Source organism: Megalobrama amblycephala, linkage group LG6 (genome assembly GCF_018812025.1).
Source record: "Megalobrama amblycephala isolate DHTTF-2021 linkage group LG6, ASM1881202v1, whole genome shotgun sequence".
Lineage (NCBI taxonomy): Eukaryota > Metazoa > Chordata > Actinopteri > Cypriniformes > Xenocyprididae > Megalobrama > Megalobrama amblycephala.
In genome coordinates, this window is record NC_063049.1 from 18,172,023 (window position 1) to 18,189,142 (window position 17,120).

General features: G+C 40.6%; 1 long non-coding RNA gene across 1 annotated transcript in view; it reads right to left on the reverse strand.

The window, feature by feature from the left end:
- The window catches only part of LOC125270022, a 35,127-nt gene that overhangs the window by 16,616 nt on the left and 1,391 nt on the right, over positions 1-17,120 (reverse strand). The window contains exon 2 of the long non-coding RNA XR_007185237.1: positions 8,435-8,510. This is a non-coding gene — a long non-coding RNA (uncharacterized LOC125270022). The remainder of the gene's footprint in view (positions 1-8,434; positions 8,511-17,120) is intronic.

The window sequence follows — 17,120 nt, forward strand, 5'->3', positions numbered from 1 at the left end:
TTAATGGAAACATGCTGCTGCTAGAGAGATGGAGACCCCCGTAGCAGGTGGTGCTGGGGAGGTGGAGTATGAATTTGCATAACGTGCATAGTTAGTGTATTCATTTGGATGTGTTGTGTTATAAAGGGAATATATATAATAATGCGCCCTGCCACAACGCAAAAATGGTTCAAGAATGGTTTGAGGAGCACAACAACGAGTTTGAGGTTTTGACTTGGCCTCTAAATTCCCCAGATCTCAATCGCATCTGTGGGATGTTCTGAACAAACAAGTCCGATCCATGGAGGCCCCATGTTTAATGTTTATGGTTATACTTTCAGTACAGTGTGACAGTTTTATATTTTAAACATCTTCTCATGGTTCTAGGCCATATGTTCTATAGATTTCCATTGTAAGAATGCCATTGTATTTTTCCTTTGTTTTCATAACCTGAGGGATGAATTCTTTTTTTAGCCACAGATGCTGTCAACAGAGCTAAAATTGCATTGAAGTCATGATATTCCCGTAAAATCACATATAAATAATGTTATTATCAAAGCATCAGAAAAAGAAAATAACTGACTCGGCAGACTTATGAAGTGTCGCTTTAGGCGAACTCTGTGGCCTTTTTGACAAATGGCACTGCAAAATACTCTCCATTAGCAAGCAAATTCACTCACTGACTGTTTGTTTAGGTCCATTTTAAATTAAATTCAATGAAACAATATGAACAATCAGCAAAATCTCTGGGAGCCAGCTAAAGCAATTATGTGCTCAACACAATAAACACATGAACAATGAATGAGTGTGTTTGGAGTCTCGGGAGTGTAAATATCACTCCCCTCGTGCCCGTTGCTCTGCTGGACAGACCCCCTGATGGGCTACTGGAGCCGTCTGTACTTTTGAGGGTTTACATGGAGTTTCCCATATTAACATCAATCATTATAGTTTAGAATGAGCACCGGCTGAAGCTTTTAAATACTGTCTTTTACACTGTTTGTGACGATTATCCAACCAACATGGCATAACAGAGATCAGACAAACAGCTCTTCTACAATCAAAGTGAATATTCATAAACTTTAAAGCTTTACACACATATAAAGACTAGCCCATAATTTAATACAATTATGCAGCGATCAACCTGTCTTGGTACTGGCAAGAAATAATTGATTCCAGATTCAAAAACACTATACCTCTCCATGACAAATGACCCTCACATGTACACTAGACTGTCTGTAACACACACTAAAATACCTTTAAAATCATATCTATGCTAACTACATTGCCTGAAAACTATTTCTTACTCTGAGTTCTTAGGAAATGGGGGTAAAACTGGTTTGTATTGTGTTTGTGTATGTGTTTTTTTCCTCTTTTGCTTTTTTTTTTCAAAGTAGTGTTGCAATTCAGAGTTCAGTGGAGCAGAGGCTGTGCAAGCTATCAGAAAGGAAGGGCTACGAGAGGCCAGTCCAGCCACAAAGCTGATTGTACTGCTTGCTTGCTCGTGCTCTCTCTCACTCATTCTTTTTCTCTGCCCTCTTCCCTTTATTCTACAGGTTAAACATTTACAGGCAACCTGTCAATAAATGTTCAAGCTGTTTGATAATGTGAACTTGTAGAGGTGATGCAAACCTGTCCATTGAAAGAACTATTGCACAGACACTGAAACTGCATGGGTTGAGATTCAACAGCAGCTTCTTATCAAGTTTCCAAAATTTTTTCACACCTGCCAATGATGAGTGAATTGAGAAAATGTACAGTACCTGAAAATTCTACAAAATCTACATTTTGGAGTTCAGGGAAACCACTGTGGCTCTTTTTTTTCTACATCATAAATGACTTGTGCCAAAATGCAATAAACGCTGCCATTTTAACTTGCGTTTGGATGCCTGGTGTTTGGGAATGCAATCATGTGAGACACTTCTGGGATGTCATTATTTGATAATAACATATTGTCTGCCATATGATGCATGATAGAAACACAAGACGGGATGACTTTACATCAGACTTTACTCAACAGAAGCTTGCTAAGCATATAGACATAACCAAACAAACCCAGAGCATGGACTCGAAAACAGACCTCAATACAAGAACAAAGATGTCTGCTATGCTGATATATGCAATGAAATTAGTCCACTGTTTCATCCAGTTATCCAGTTACTTCCACTGTTGAGGCAGTCACATGAGATTTTTGATGTGCATCGAGGGATTTATTTGGTAAATGTGTTTCCATCATAGTTTATGTGCATGTCTTCTTATTAGATAAAAAAAAAATTAAGTATTGTATATAAGTATTGTGGTATTCTGCCACATTTCTCACTGACACGTCCCATTTCATAAATTTGAGGCTCAAAGAAACTCCCATGCTTCCCAATCGTATTTACAACTTTGTGGTGGTGTTCATATGCATTCAAGTCCTAAATACGATGATCTTTACGACATGACTTGAACGCACCAAGAGGCTCTCCACAAACATCACATCCTTTTGATTTTCCTGGCAAAAACATCCGAGTCACACAAAAAAGGCTTCCAGAGACAACCTAGGAAGTCGGGGAAGGTCTCATTTTTTAAAGGTGCCATCGAATTGAAAATTGAATTTACCTCGGCATAGTTGAATAACAAGAGTTCAGTACATGGAAATGACATACAGTGAGTCTCAAACTCCATTGTTTCCTCCTTCTTATATAAATCTCATTTGTTTAAAAGACCTCTGAAGAACAGGCGAATCTCAACATAATACCGACTGTTACGTAACAGTCGGGGTGTACGCCCCCAATATTTGCATATACCAGCCCATGATCGAGGCATTAGACAAGGGCAGCCAGTATTAACATCTGGATCTGTGCACAGCTGAATCATCAGACTAGGTAAGCAAGCAAGGACAACAGTGAAAAATGGCAGATGGAGCGATAATAACTGACATGATCCGTGATAACATGATATTTTTAGTGATATTTGTAAATTGTCTTTCTAAATGTTTCGTTAGCATGTTGCTGTTAAATGTGGTTAAAGTTACCATTGTTTCTTACTGTATTCAAGGAGACAAGAGCCGTCGCTATTTTCATTTTTAAACACTTGCAGTCTGTATAATTCATAAACACAACTTTATTCTTTATAAATCTCTCCAACAGTGTGTAATGTTAGCTTTAGCCACGGAGCACTATCAAACTCATTCAGAATCAAATGTAAACATCCAAATAAATACCATACTTACGCAATTAGACATGCTGCATGACGAACACTTTGTAAAGATCCATTTTGAGGGTTATATTAGCTGTGTGAACTTTGTTTATGCAATGATAGTGTCGAGAGCTCAGGAGGGGGTGGAGAGCGCAATCAATTAAAGGGGCCGCAGCCTGAATCGGCGCATTTCTAATTATGCCTCAAAATAGGCAGTTAAAAAAATTTAAAAAAAAATCTTTGGGGTATTTTGAGCTGCAACTTCACAGACACATTCAGGGGACACCTTAGACTTATATTACATCTTGTAAAAAAACGTTCAATGGCACCTTTAAGTTTCGTTACTAGTTGTTCACACATTGTCAATAAAAAAACGATTAATACATGAAATTTCTTACATATAGCCCCTTTAAGGGAGCATTCTATTTTATCATTTTGCATTATGGGAATGTTACTTTTGAATGGTCTCTGAATATTTTGCAACAAATGGTAGCATTTACAAAATGTTAGACAAACATACAACTACATTTCTGTGTGAAAATTGTGTCTACACAAATTTCTTATACAGTGTATGATAACGGAAGTGCTTTTTTCATATTTGTAACTGTGATGTCTGTTGTTGGTTTTTTTTAGAAATGTGTCTTAGTCTTAGTTCCTGGTCATATCATGTGATTCCTTGTTCCCCTCATGTGGTCCAGTCATGTGTCATGTTATGGCAGGAACACACCACACCGACGGTCGGCCAGTTTTTGTTCATCAGCCGACTAAGTTTTCTCAGTGTGACCATCTGATCATTCTGATTGGCTGTTCAGCTACTGCCACCTGCTGGTTCGGAAAGGCATTTCATCTCACGCAGGCGCAGAACTGACGTGCTACTTGGCGGTCGGCTGTTTAGCGTTGGTTTGGTATGTCAGGACAACTTTGGACACAGACGCTGCCGACGTGAGCCAACCCCGCAGTCTGCTTTCGTCGGCACTAGTTCGTCGGCTTGGTGTGTTCTGGCCTTTAGGTGTGTTTGACTTCATGCAGCGCTGTGCAGACCGATCAGCATCTGAATTCCTTGAAGCAGCGCATGCCAGTTAGAAATTATTTCCGACTTGAGACAGTGCCAATGGCATGTGATTGTGATGTCTGGCATCAAAGTACCATGAGAGCAATTCCAGAGCAGTCAGACTTAGTGACTTTCTTAGTTACCTTATGCCTGAGATCAATTTCCCAGGGACTTTGGCTCAATATATAGACTATGCCTTACTCCTGAGAGACTCATCATTTACTGTGGGTTTTGCGAACGAGGAGCCCCACAATCCCACAGTATCCACTACACCAGTGTGTGGGCCGCATACACTTCCCCCGAGGTGGCAGCGACCCCTACAGCTCCTCCCAAGGCAGCAGTGTCCACTGGTGAAAACTCTGCCCCCCGTTGTTCCACGATCCAGGCCTGCCACTGCTTCATGGTCCTGGTCCACCATTGCTCCACAGCCCAGGTCCACTACTGCACCATGACCCACTGCTCCATGGGCCTGCTGTGGAGCAGTGGGTCATGGTGCAGTAGTGGACCTGGGCTGCCACGAAGCAGTGGCAGGCCTGGATCGTGGAACAACGGGGCAGAGTTTTCACCAGTGGACACTGCTGCCTTGGGAGGAGCTGTTGGGGTCACTGCCACCTCTGGGGAAGTGTATGCGGCCCACACACTGGTGTAGTGGATATTGTGGGATTGTGGGGCTCCTCGTCCACAAAACCCACAGTAAATGATGAGTCTCTCAGAAGTAAGGCATAGTCTATATGTTGAGCCAAAGTCCCTGGGAAATTTCTCCATGGCCCATGCTTGTCTCTGCTCCATGGCCCAAGTCCACCACTGCACCATGACCCACTGCTCCACAGCCCTGGCCTGCCTCTGCTCCACTGCCCAGGCCTGCCATTGCTCCATGGCCCATGCCCGCCTCTGCTCCACAGCCCAGGTCAGCCATTGTTCCACAATCCTTTTCCTGTTCCCCTTCATGGGCCTGGCCCTCCACCCTGCCCCCTGGACCATCCTCCTCGACTCTTTGTGTATCATTATGTTGTCTGGAGCCACCTTTAGAGGGGGGGATCTGTCATCTCTTTTGATGGTTTTGTTCATGTCTTTTAATTAGAAATTTGTCTTAGTCTTAGTTCCTGGTCATGTCATGTGATTCCCTGTTCCCCTCATGTGGTCCTGTCATGAGCTTCCCCTGTTCATATGTCATGTTGATTGGTTCCTTTGTTTCATGTGTCATGTTCCCATTGGTTGTTCGCTGTTCTCTGTTCATGTATTTAAAAGGCTTGTTCGACTTGAAGCAGCACTGCACAGACCAATCAGTGTATGACGTCAAAGTACAGGAAGAGTTATACACTGATCAGTCTGTACAGCACTGTTTCAAGTCGAACAAGCCTAAACCCTCTTGGTTGTCATGTCTATTGGTCGGATATTATAGTAAGTTGCTGTTATGCTGTTTCCATGCTTCTGTGTTCCATGTGTCAGGCCATTGTTTATTGTCAAGTTCGTAGTGTGTTAGTTCATTTTGTTTCATGTCAAGATGAGTTTATGTTTTGTTTCACGGCTTTGGATCTTCACTATTGTAAATAAACTGCACTTGAGTTCTCTTCACCATCGTATTTGCTCCATGTCCATGTCATCACTTTTTTGGCTTACATTGTCTTGTTTTGATGATTTTTAGGTGGGAAAAAAACTTTAGGTAGCTCACGTAATTATACAATAATGTTTTATAATGCTTTAATATTGTTACCAGCAAACTGGCACATAATTATTTATATTATATATATTATTTACTCACTAAAGCCATTTTTTTACTCACATTTAGCTCTTAGCTTACCACGTATCTATCTAATGTTATTCCAGTCATTAGTTTGGTTATTTTTAAATGGTGTGAGAAACTCATTGGATTGTTAGAGTCTAGAGATGGGTTAATGTGCCTTGTGCCAGCAACACACCAGCAGCCACAGCTGGGTTAGATGGAGGCTGTTTCTTTCCTACACAGCTGTGCACTGAACTGACCAGGGCGCCCATCGCATTTGCCCTTTAAAAACCGCACTGGACCAAATCTCTCTCTCTCTCTCTCTCCCTCTCTCTGTCTTGCATACCCACTTGACAAACATACAGTTTCTCTGCCAGTCTAGTGCGGCCTTGAAACTCCTCTCTAAAAATACTATTAGCAACAAAATACAAGGATTATATAAAAGCATGAGTATAAATGTATAAATATAAAGTGCATAATGAATGTATTGATATTTGCCGTTTCAGAGTTGCAGTTTCCTCAGGGAGTGGCGAACCAGAGCAGCCGGGACGCTCTTTAAAGTGGTGCGCTGGGATGTGGGAATGTGCGCTTTTGGGCCGGAGTGCTGAGCGATGCAAGTGATTCTGGCTTTCACTCATATAACATCACTGATCAGTCCCACTCAGGCTATACCTTTAATTTCCAGAACTTTCCACAGGCATTCATAGACTGTAATATTACTGTGTTAGAGGATTAGTTCATCACAATTTATCCTTTTAAGTTTCGGGTTATTTCTGTTAATCTCTTCTCTCAGCCTTTCCCCTCTCCTTCAATCTCTTGTTCAAACTTCCCTTCATGTTATTTTATAATGCCTTTGAATTTTTTTTTTTTTTTGTCTCATTTTCTTTCCCTTCTTTACTCCTCTCTAAAGTATAATTTGTCCAGGAAGGGTGTTTCTGTGAAGATAAAAGATATGTTGACTGAAACGTAGGAGACAATACTATTAGTCATTATTATAACTTCTGATTAAATTGCAATTCCGGTGAATTCTGTTGTTCCTACAGAAGTATTAAAACTAGCGTGATTGAACCCCCGCTGTTGACTTTTGAAATCCGCAAAGATCACAGGGCGATGTTTTGGTTTCAGTGCATCTGTACACTGGTCACTGATTGCGCTTGCCTGTTTTAAATCGTAACTGATGACAAATTGCGGCTGAGGTGGGACTGTTAGCACACGCTAGCACAAGAGTACCAATGAGTTCCAACGGCTGCATGGGAGTTGCCATTATTACTTCCTTCAGATTTAATCTTTTTGTGAACATGAAGTTTGTTCAATGAGTCCCCTCCACTTTCCTTCCTATTGTGAATTCGACTTTCAATTGTGAGTCTGCAAAGAACACCTCCACCCATATCTATATGCGGAAATAAAAGTTTGATCATTTATAGATATCCAAAAATATAAGTGGATTTTTCCACTCCTTTTAGTCCGATAGAACAATTAATAGGATAGCTGTTCTTAATTCACTTGCGATTTTTTTTTACATTTTTGCCCATACAATGAAAGTCGGTGTGGACCAATGTTGTTTTGGACACTATTGATATTCATACATACTATTAAAAAAAAAAAAATTAAAAAAACATTCTTCAAAATACACTACTGTTCAAAAATTTTGGTTGGTACGAGTTTTTTTTTTTTTTTTTTTGAAAGAGGTCTAATGCTCACAAAGGCTGAATTTATTTGATAAAAATACCGTAAAAAGGTAATGTTATGAAACATTTTTGCAGTTCAAAACAACTTAATATTATATTAAAATGTAATTTATTCCTGTGCTTGCAAAGCTGAATTTTCTGCATAATTGTCCTTCAGAAATCATATGCTGATTTGGTGCTGAAGAAACATTTCTTATTATTATCCATGTTGAAAACATTTGTGTTGGAAACTGTTATACAGTTTTTCTCAAAAATTCTTTGAAAGGTAGAAAGAAATCTATATATAAAAATATATAAAAGTATTTGAATAGTAGTGTATCTCCCTTTTTGTTCCACAGAAGAAAATTAGTCAGTTCAAATATATAATAGCAGGACATAGAGCACGATTTACTAACTGATTGTTGCTAAACAACATAATAAGGAAATAACAATAAATCACATATGTGACTAAATATTAGCCAGCAGTAAATATCCCGATCTCTATCACTCGTCTAATTTTGTGTTTATGTAAATCCGCTCTTTGTCCCTTACTCTCACCTTTCAAACCTTGCCTCAGACGAATGCACTATGGGAAAATTTACTGTAAGGCACTGGATATATACACAAACCATGAGGACAGAAAATGTGTCATGAATCAAGTTGTGGTGTTTCTTGGAAAACCCTGAATGATATAAGCTCTCTCTGAGAGCAACAAACAGTCAGTCTGCTTTAAGGTGTATGTGTGTACACTGATGTGTGAGTGTGCATTCATTGCAGTGTGGTATTTTTGTCCATTATAGCGCTAAGTGAGCATGTCTGTGGTAAGACAGTGTTTACCTGTGGTCAGATTAGCTATACTGCAGGCCTGTGGGTCTCCCTCTGTATATAGCTGAGACAGGGAATGTGAGGGGACCTGAAGACAGATAGGGAAGAGGTTAAAATTAGCAAAAAAAGGACCACTATGTTGCTGTGCTGATCATAAACAGCATTTAACAGTCCAGGCGGAGATGTGGCCGTGATAATGAACTGATTCATCGTCAGTGTGTGCTAATGGCTTACTAAAGACGGCAACTGAGACAGAGTTGTGGAATGACAGACTTTTAAGGAATGATGAAGGGATGTTGCAGTAATCCTCTGGTGTCCACTAAATCATTAAACTGAGGAAATAACCAGGTACATTTAACCACAAACTGACTATATCCTGTAGCAGTAGGCTCAGGGCCATTGCTAATGGGGTGAAAGGTGGGAATCATTCTAGGGGCCCACAGATCCAAGGATGCCACAATATTTCCAGTAGGATCGCTGTAGGATCTAGTGTAGTTAATTCAATGTATTTGAAGCTACAATAAAAAGAATGAATCGACACATCAGGCAAGAGATGTTTATGTAGTGAGCGAGTCATATTGTCAGGAAAGAAACAAAAATTTGTTCACCATAAAGGACAAGAAAGGAAGGAAAATGAGAAAAAAAGCCATTTAGAGACACAACGACTTTAATGTGTGGGGTCATACTTACCCCAAGTATTTTAAAGGCACAATATGTAATTTTTCGCCACTAGAGGTCGCCTATTCAAAACAAAGGCGTAGCTTGATGACGCTGAGATTGAGCAGAATCATGGGAAATGTCGTCTTCACCTCACAGCCGGTGGAAAAGACTCGAGCAGAAATGTATGTGGGGTAATGCAGTGCTGTTTATCATATTAGATATATTTGAGTGTTGGAAATGATGTTGTAACGTTACTATGTGCGTTTGCTCAGCAAAGCTAGATCAATATTAGAATATCATTAATAAATGCTGGATGGCTTGTGTTGATAAATGGCATGCAATTCATTTTAAAACATTGTATGACAGAGAAAATGCTGCACTGTTACTAAAAATAAAGCTGCATCTGATTATGCTATGTTAGCTACTTGACAAAATAGTGTTTTTCTCTGAGGCATGGTAAAGCGTGGTACTCACAGAAAATCAAGAAAACTAGATTTAAACAATAAGACTAAATGTGTTGAGCTATATAACAATTAGTTTTCTGTCTATAAATGTATCCAAACAGTTGTTCCCTTGTCTAATAAAACACATAATATATTGAAGCGTCTTTGGTGTTTACATTGTTTCTACAATACTCTTAAAAGTGCTGGGTTAAAAACAACCCAAGTTGGGTTAAATATGGACAAACCCAGCAGGTTGGGTTAAAGGGCACCTATTATGCCCTCTTTCACAAGATGTAATATAAGTCTCTGGTCTGGTCAAGTTTCAGCTTAAAATAACCCACAAATTTGCCGGGTGAGCAAAAACATGCCTTTTACTATAGTAATATATTGCTGGCTAAAAAAATTAATCCAAAATTGGTTGAAAAAAAATGGCTGGGTGAAAACAACCCAATCCCTGGGTTTGTCCATATTTAACCCAGCATTTTTTAGTGTGAATATAAAACCGGAAATCAAGGGTAAGGCAGGTATGATGTCATTGATAGCGATGCATGGACACCGTCCGTGTTTTTTAAACATTCTTGGAAACATCTGGGAAAATGTACACAAGTCAACAAAATATATAACACTGTTCTAGTGGTTTTTGGATATTTTAATCCAAAAATCTTACATATTCCCCCAGTTTCACAGACAATGCTTAAGATAGTCCTAGACTAAAATGTATATTGTAGCCATTTTAACTGAAAGCAACTTGCACTGACATATCTTAAAATATGTCAGTGCCATTGTTTTGTCTCAAGATGCACACCAGTAATGTTTTTTTCTAGGGCATGTTTATAAAGGCTACTTACTGTAAATGCTCTAATTAAACTAAGGCCTAATCCTGGCTTAGTCTAAGCCCTGTCTGTCAAACCGGGCCATAATGGCTTTAATATATGACAAATTACTCAACATTTTATTTCCTATTTGCTCACACTGCCCCTTCTGACCAATATCTTAAATATTAGGACAAAATATGACTTTTAGATGTTTATATATTTGACTTAAAGGGATAGTTCACCTAAAAATGAAAATTATCCCATGATTTACTCACCCTCAAGCCATCCTAGGTATATGACTATCTTCTTTCAGATGAACAGAATCGGAGTTATATTAAAATATATCCTGGCTCTTCCAAGCTTTATAATGGTAGTGAATGGCGCTCACGATTTTGAAGCCCAAAAAAATGCATCCATCCATTATAAAAGATATCCATTTGGCTCCAGGGGGTTAATAAAGTTGTGGGTTTTTATAAGAAAAATATCCATATTTAAAACGTAACAAACTATAATAACTAGCTTCCGGCAAACAGCCATATGCATCGATTTGCAGCAGAAGAGTGACCTCTGACCCGACGCATGAAGCAATGACGAACGCGGAGGTGCTGAGGATAGAGCAAAACAAAACACCGGTCATGAATTAGAAGTCTAAAACGAGAATTTTTAAAGAAAAATGTTTTTATATAAGAGAAGAGTAGCTTAAAGGTGCCCTAGATTATGTTTTTACAAGATGTAATATAAATCTAAGGTGTCCCCTGAATGTGTCTGTGAAGTTTCAGCTCAAAATACCCCATAGATTTTTTTTTATTAATTTTTTTAACTGCCTATTTTGGGGCATCATTATAAACGCGCTGATTTATGCTGTGGCCCCTTTAAATCCCATGCTCTCCGCCCACAGAGCTCACGCTTGCCTTAAACAGTGCCTTAACAAAGTTTACACAGCTAATATAACCCTCAAAATGGATCTTTACAAAGTGTTCGTCATGCATGCGGCATGCATGCGTCGGATTATGTGAGTATTGTATACTGTTACATTGTTTACATTGATTCTGAATGAGTTTGAGGCTATGCTGCGTGGCTAAGCTAACATTACAGACTGTTGGAGAGATTTATAAAAAATGAAGTTGTGTTTATGAATTATACAGACTGCAAGTGTTTAAAAATGAAAATAGCGACGGCTCTTGTCTCCGTGAATACAGTAAGAAACGATGGTAACTTTAACCACATTTAACAGTATATTAGCAACATGCTAACGAAACATTTAGAAAGACAATTTACAAATATCACTAAAAATATCTTGATATCATGGATCATGTCAGTTATTGTTGCTCCATCTGCCATTTTTCGCTATTGTCCTTGCTTGCTTACCTAGTTTGTTGATTCAGCTATGCACATCCAGACGTTCTGCCCTTGTCTAATGCCTTTCATAATGATAATGTTGGGAACGTGGGCTGGCATATGCAAATATTGGGGGCGTACACCCCGACTGTTATGTAACAGTCGGTGTTATGTTGAGATTCGCCTGTTTTCCGGAGGTCTTTTAAACAAATGAGATTTATATAAGAAGGAGGAAACAATGGAGTTTGAGACTCACTGTATGTCATTTCCATGTACTGAACTCTTGTTATTTAACTATGCCAAGATAAATTAAATTTTTCATTCGAGGGCACCTTTAAGTTTGTTGCCCAGCCCTATTAGTTTAAACGGCGAGAGGTATCCAAGCTTATGCTTCTCCTACATCCTGCGTCATACATTGCGTCAGGGATTACTCTTGTGCCACAAGAAAAAACACCACTTGTCTTTAGAGGGACTTTATTAACCCCCTGGAGCCGTATGGATTTCTTTTATAATGGATGGATGCACTTTTTTGGGCTTCAAAATCGTGAGCGCCATTCACTACCATTAAAAAGCTTGGAAGAGCCAGGATATTTTTTAATATAACTCAGATTATGTTCGTCTAAAAAATGATCGACATATAGACCTAGGATGGCTTGAGGGTGATTTTCATTTTTGGGTGAACTATCTCTTTAATTTACTTACTTTACTTCACACATTACACTTACAAAATCACAAACATTTATTTGAGCTGTTTGTATTCTCAATGTGATACACTGATTAACAAAGTGTGTACTGGCATCCCAATAATTCACTAAACATTTCAGGTCTCAGGTTTACTGATTTGAAATGTACTGTCCTTCAATCTATGTCTGTGTCAATATGATGACGCTGCAGAGAAAAATGACAGAAATTAAATACAACAGGAGGAGGCGTTCAGATATGGAGAAAAGAATTAAAATGAGAAAATTTCAACGAGAGAAATCCTGAGAAATAGTTTTGCAGTATTGTAATATTGATAGAATCTGAAAATTGCTCAAGCAGGATTTGAACTCATATAAGCATTTAAGCGCCATGTGTCGGAGCACGTGCACCATCCACCAGACCACATCTCTGTCTAAACTTAAAAAAGGTGAGGGGCCTAGAGAAATATACAGTCAGGAGGCCCAGACTCCCTAGCCACCGTCCCAGATAGGCTACATCTAGCACTAACGGTTTCCGTCCAGGCCTGGGCCGTGGATGGACGGAGACAGACACAAACAGATAGACAGGGAGAGAGAGACTACTGTGGGATAGATGAGAGTAGGATGCTATCCCTCCCTTCATCCATGTCAGCCTGCTGCTACTGAAGCGTATAGTGTGTGCACTTGCGCACACTTTCCGCTAGCTTGTCCCCAGATCCAAGCAGGCACCCTCTAATTAGGGCTGCGGGCAGGCCTGCAGTCTTTGAAGCTTGCAGCAGCACCGCAGCAGCTCGCCACAGCCGGGGTGACAGCGGCATCCCACAGAAGATCACGAGACAAACCCATACAACATGGACACGCAGGATCTGTTCTGTCTTTTCCTCACCGTTCCCCCCTTGCGTTATTGCGCAATGCTCTCCCTTCTGTCCTTCACTTTTCTGTCCTCTTGTTTTGTTCTTCTCCCTCACTTACCGCTTTCATTTTGTTCCTGGTATTGTAGCACCACCTTTCAGAACAAAGCAAGGGATGCGTCTCGCATATTTTCAATAGATTTCATGAAGATCAGTCCAACCTGATCACTTTAAAGCACAGAAGCACAGCTAGTATGAGCACATTTAAACCAACATGACAGCTTCTGTCATAATATCAAACTTAATATCTCACTCACTGAGACTCATTTGTACTTTTGCCTTTTTCCTCGGTCTTGCCTCTCAGCAAAAATTGAGGCCTAAAATCCAGGGTTTTTTGCTTGTGGGCTCTATGTCAATACTGGGCACTGAATGTTGATGTTTACCTTCATTTTAGCTGTTTAATCATATTGTCACAGCCTATTTAAAGGAAACAGGCTGTTAGCCAGTACACAGCTGGCAAGGGCAGCAGCGGTATAGTAAAATATAAATATAATAAGAACGTTTTTGAGCTGGTGAATCCATTCTGAGCAGTGAAACATCACCACAGTGACCACAGCTGTGGCATGCGTGCAGGAAAAAAGCAGTCCAGGCCTCTGAAGCCTGAGAGAAGAACCCAGTAGGACCAATAAACAGGCAGAAATGTGCAGCATGTGCCCTACTTCATTTTAAACGTTGCCATTAGCATGGATCCCTCCACAGCTATCACTTACGCAAACAGAATTGGACATCATCATTATCATGATTGTCATCTTTATTGTGATCAGTATCCCCATGAATCACAAACTTTTTTTTGAGTTCTTTTAGGATAGGCCACAATCAGAACGACATCTTTACCTGAACTCTGGTGTATGGCCGAGCAATACGTTTGATTTAGACTTCAAAACGTGCTGCGTCAGTTATATAACAACAATTCTTTAATAAGATAGCTTCGATAGAGGTTGTTCTAGAAACGGAAACACTGAAACCCACCTTTCATCTCATCATCTTACAATATATTTAGCCGAGAGTAAAGGTCACCACAGACATGGAGGTGAATGAGGTTTAAGCTCAACCATAGAAAAAAAAAAAAGCGGTTTCAGGTCGGTTATGAAGGTAAAGAGAAACATAGAGGGGGGAGGTCCCACAGGCTGCTATTGATGCATTGAGTTATTCAGGGCTCTTGACTTTAGGCCTCAATTACAGCCATTTGGCAGGAGCACTAACGTGTGGAGACGCGGCTGTGGCGAGTCCGGTCCACACTGCCCGACCCTGTGCTTGTCCCCTGGGCAGTGCTTTGTTTTTTTAGCAGGCGGCTAGCTCAGTCTGCTTTTAGCCTCTGCTTTTATACATCTCTGGTATTATTTTTTCCCTGCTTGCTCCAGCTGTGACTGCCCCAACCACTCCTCGTGCTTCACTGCATGTGGAGGAATGGAGTAATCGGACATTGACGCTGCACAGCTCCTTGCATGCATGAATGAATTCTGTGACATCTCCTGTCTCTGGTCCAATCAAAATAGAGGCCTCCAAAGACTTGGGCCCAGTCGTCATGAGTGCTCAGTGAAGTAGGGATTCAGGTGCCCTTAACTGAAGTTGTGTCCCAAATGATGTACTATATACACTGTGCACATAAACTACACTAATTTTTAGAAGGGTAGCTTTGTCTCAGTTTTAGCATTTATTAGTGTGAACACACAATCAGCACTACTTATGCTACAATGAAGAAGTCTGCAAAATGGAGCACCCCTTTAACTCTCAGGGGGGAAAAAAGTGCAAAAAATGTACCTTTAGGGGTACAACAGCTTGTCACTGGGGCAGTACCTTCAAATGGACTTATTTGTGCCTTATTTAACCCTAAAAGGTTAGTATGTTAAGGGTACATATTACCACTTTAAGGTACTAATATGCACCTGGGCAGGGGTGCCCAGTCCTGTTCCTGCAGAGTTTAGCTCCAAACTGCCCTGACACAAATGACTGCATTCCTGAAGACCTTCATTAGTTGGTTCAGGACAGGTATGTTTAATTGGGACTGGACCTAAACTCTGCAGGATAGTGGCCTTCCAGGAGCAGGATTGGACACCCCTGTTTTAGGGATAGATAAGGCACAAAGTTATCCTTTTAAGGGTAATGTCCAAGTGACAAGCTGTTTTACCCCTAAAGGTACAATTTTTGTAAATTGTTTCTCAGAGTGATAGGAAGTAACCGAAGGAAGAATGACTGGAGTATGGAGGCTTTTAAAAACCTACGAGGTTCATCATGCAGTTTGAGGGCACTTCCTCTCTTTCCCCTGAGGTTGTTAGAGACAGCAGGAAGCGGTGAGGGAAAAAAGCTGCTATTACCTTGAGGGGAGTGAAAGAGTGGCTCACAGAACACCGAATCCCACCACAATCCACAAGAACGCCATTCCGAAGGACGAAAACAACTAAAAACAGAGTTGTTTACCAGTTAATAGTGGATAAACACCAAGTTGCCCATGTTCTTTCTCTCTCTCTCTCTTTCTCCTCCTCCCCCTCAGCACTCGCTCTCCCTGTCCCTCCTGCACACCCTTTGTTGGTTAGTTCCGTGGGTAGCCCTGGTGCCCATGTGAGAACCCAGCAGACCCAGTTCACTCACCCCACTGACAGTAGATGAAAGGCTCCCTGGCTGGCATTATTTGAAAGGCACCCATCTCCCTCTGTTTTGGCCTGGGTGTCCTCTTATTTCACAGGGCAAATTAATAACTCTGCTACATCAATGGACTCTCGCTAAAAGAATCTTGGGCTGGCGTCTGAACCACTGCCATTGCCCGGTTGACGGGGAACAGCCGCTGATGTGCTGCCTTTAAGGACGTGGGCTCTTTTCTTGAGGGAAGAAGAGATTTCTGACTGGATCTGACCACTTCTGAGGCATTGTCAACAGCCAAGTTCAATAAGCAGGCCTGCAAGGAGCCATGTCTTTATTTACGTCCATCAAAGGGAAGAGGACACGCTCCGAGGGATCCACACACTCTGTAATTGTGTCTCTGTGATCTCCAGAGTCAAGATGCAAAAATCTGAAAACAAGTTCATCCATTGCATTCCATTCATGCATGCTGGTACTGCTTAAGCGTACCTGGATCTCATGAGGACTTGTGTAGCTGTAGATAACACCATCTATCTGTGAAAGGTGTCACCAAATTTAGGGAAGAGTTTGGCAAAAGTTCTTCAAGACTCCAGTGACTGTAACTAAAGTGATTATTTCATATTAAGAATATGATCCAGTTACAGGGCGGCCAGGTGGCTCAGTGGGTAACACTGTCTTACACAGCCTGGGACTCATGGCCAGGTCAGGAGACTTTTTCTGTGTTGAGTTTGCATGTTATCCCCATTTTGGCATCGGTTTCCTCCTGATGCTCCTGTTTCCCCCACAATCCAAAGAGATGTGTGTGTGTGTGTGAATGTATGTCTATGTGTGTTAGCCCTGTGATAGATTGATCATCCATCCAGCATGTTGATTGGTCCAGTTAAGGAAGGAAGCAGGTAGAGTTCGACATAACCATGAAAGGTTTTTTAAACAACTGGCACTAAAGAAATAGAGGAGAGAGAGATTGAAGGAAGAAGGGAAGGAACAAACTATTGAATGAATGGTTAGAGAAACACATACCATGGCGAGAACGAAGGATGGGTAAGATGGCCACACGGTTTCAGACTGACCTGTACCAAGTGGTCAAGTTGACAGTGAGTTTGATTGAAAGAGTGACAGTAGTGTTTTCAATTACTCTCTTTAACTCCCTGTTCCAAATGAGGACACACCAAACCCCAATCCGAAAATACTTTGATATTTACAGACATAAATAATTAAAAAATAAATCAACACCAAACACCACGTCTGTTAAATTTGCTTTTGAAATGGGCACA